General features: G+C 47.7%; 1 pseudogene; it reads right to left on the bottom strand.

The window, feature by feature from the left end:
- Positions 1–621: 621 nt before the first annotated feature.
- On the bottom strand, positions 622–2,705 carry LOC121139909 (annotated as a pseudogene).

Genomic DNA, 2,705 nt, shown 5'->3' with positions numbered 1-2,705 from the left:
TTTCTTTACTGAAGCCCTGCAGCCCAAATCACCCAGCTCAGTCAGTAATCTCTCAGTCCCCAGTCTGCACTTTTCCTCGGTGACAGCAGCTAGGAGCAAATCATCAACATATTGAAGCAGGGTAACTTGAGGATTTCCTGACCTGAACAGAGCCAAATCTCGATGGAGGGCTTTGTTGAAGAGAGTGGGGAGTTTTTGAATCACTGAAGGCAAACATGTGCAAGTCAGCTGTCCAGCCTGTCCCTGATCTGGGTCTCTCCATTCAAAAGCAAAGATTGCCTGGCTTGTAGGATGTAGTCTCAGGCAAAAGAATGCATCTTTCAAATCCAGAACCGTGTACCATCGTCTGTCAGGAGGGAAAGAACCTAGCAGGTTGGAAGTGTTAGGGATAGTAGGATGAATATCTTGCACCTTTGATAAATTCTCTTAGATCTTGTTCTAGCTGGTAATCATTGGTGCCTGGCTTCCTAACTGGCAGCAACAGAGTGTTACAGGGAGACTGGAAAGGAACCAGAATACCTAGTTGCATGAGTCTTTGGATGTGAGGTCTGATGCCCTCTCTGGCTTCCTTGCTCATAGGGTATTGTGGTACCCCAATGGGGATTGCATCATTCTTTAGGCTTACAAGGATAGGGTGTACCCATTTGGCCTCTTCCATTCCCCCATCTTTGCCCATGCTCTGGGGAACCTCTCTAGCCATGTTCCCTGCAGTGTCTTGTCTGGTGGGGCTGGGGGCTCATGTAATCTATATTCTTCCTCCAGTTTTAACGCCAAGATTATAGAAGTGGGAGTCTGCCAATTGACTATGGTTTCTTCCGAGGAAAAGCTTATTAGGGCTTTTAGCTTAGCCAGCAAATCTCTCCCCAATAGTGGCATGGGGAACTCAGGGATGATGAGAAAGGAGTGAGTTACTTGACCTTTTCCCAGACCAACCTTCCTCTCGGTGGTCCAAGAATACGGTTTCTGGCCAGTGGCCCCAATTACTATGGATTTTTATCTTTTAATTTTACCAATGGTTTCTTTTAAACTGAAAATTCTGCTGTGGTGTCAACAAGGAAGTCCATGTGGGTCCCCTCCACAGTTAAGGTTACCCTAGGCTCGGGGAGGGGGCCCAAGCTCCATCTCCCCTAATCATCTTCCTTTAAGGTGAGGACCTTGGGTGTCCTGTGTTTCTTCTTGGGGCAGTTCCTTGTTCAATTTCCCTTTTCCTTACAATAAGCACATTGATCCTTATCTAAAGGCTGTCGAGGGGGTCCTTCAGGGTTCCGAGCTCTCCTTGGCCCTTCATTGTCCAGGTACTCTGTCTGCCTAGTTCCTTCTTTTCCTTCCTATGAGCTTCCTACTGTTGCCTACTACTGCAGCCAAAATCCTAGTTAAATTTCTTTTTTGCCTTCTGTCTTGTCTATCCTGTCTCTCCTCAGCTTCCTTCTTTTCTCTTTCTCTTCTTTTTTCCTCAGTCTCTCTCTTATGGTACAGTTTCTCTGCTTCCTTAACTTGGTCTTGCAAAGATAATGTTTGCAGACCTTCCAGGTGCTGTAACCTTCTCCTAATATCAGAGGCAAACTGTCCAATAAAAGCTACAGCAAATGCTGCTTGCTGACTCTCGGAAGAAGGATCAAAGGGTGTATAACGCCTGTAAGCCTCTAAGAGATGTTCTAAAAACACAGATGGGGGTTCCTTCTCCCCTTGTAGAGCTTCCCTTACCTTGGCCAAATTAGTGGGATGCCTGCCGGCTCCCTTGAGACCTGCCACCAGAGCCTGGCAATAGACTGTCAGCCGCTTCCTACCTTCAGCTGTGTTGTAGTCCCAGTTAGGAAGATTTAAGGGGAAGCCTGAATCTATTTCATTCTGAAGTTGAGTTGGTTGACCATTGATTCCAGGCACATTCTTCCACACCTCCAAAAGTATTCTCTCTCTTTCCTCGGTGGTGAAAAGAACCTGCAAAGCTGTTGAGAATCATCCCAAGTAGGCTGATGAAAGAACATGAGGGACTCCATCAGGCCTGTAAGGCATGAGGGATTTTCTGAAAAAGGGGCATGGTTAGATTTCCAATTGTAGAGGTCGGCCGAAGAGAAGGGCCAATACTGGAGTATTTGCAGTTGGTCAGCGTTCGCCGGTGGGGGGCTGTATACATGCACAGGCAATGCTGTAGTTGAATCTGGACCCTCAGGACGCTGGGCGCATCTGCTCCTGGTCCCGGCGGCCAGTCCTTCTGCTGCTCCTCCAGCGGCACCCTGTTGAGGATTCTCAGGGGGTATCTGGAGGGCATAAGGGGGAGGGATACTAGGCCATTGTGGAGGCTCCTCAATTTTGGGATAAATCTTAGGAGGAGCCGAGGGTTGAGTCTTATTTGGCAGTTCAGACTTTGCCATTTCTGCTTTTGTTTTTTTCTCTGTGTTGCGGAGCGCCAGGACTCGGGAGCCTGTCTTAGTTTTCTGGGTCCAAGGTTTTAACCAGGATGGTGGATCTTGTGCCAGATCTTCCCCGACACAAATATAAGGCCCTTGGTCAGGGTGAGGCCCTGGTCCCTTCTGAAAAACCATATTATTAATGGCAGAAATCACAGTAAGGTCAAGTGTACCCTCCAGAGGCCAGCCAAAGTTGTGTATTGGCAATTCTGAAGAACAAAAAGTTCTCTAAGGTCCCTTCTTAACTTCTACAGACAGGTTGTGTGCCCTAGTTCTAATTTCCATCCAGTGGTTGAG

Source organism: Mesocricetus auratus, unplaced genomic scaffold, assembly GCF_017639785.1.
Source record: "Mesocricetus auratus isolate SY011 unplaced genomic scaffold, BCM_Maur_2.0 Super-Scaffold_100003, whole genome shotgun sequence".
NCBI lineage: Eukaryota > Metazoa > Chordata > Mammalia > Rodentia > Cricetidae > Mesocricetus > Mesocricetus auratus.
Note: the sequence above shows the minus strand (reverse complement) of the source record. Positions and strands in the feature narration are given on the sequence as shown.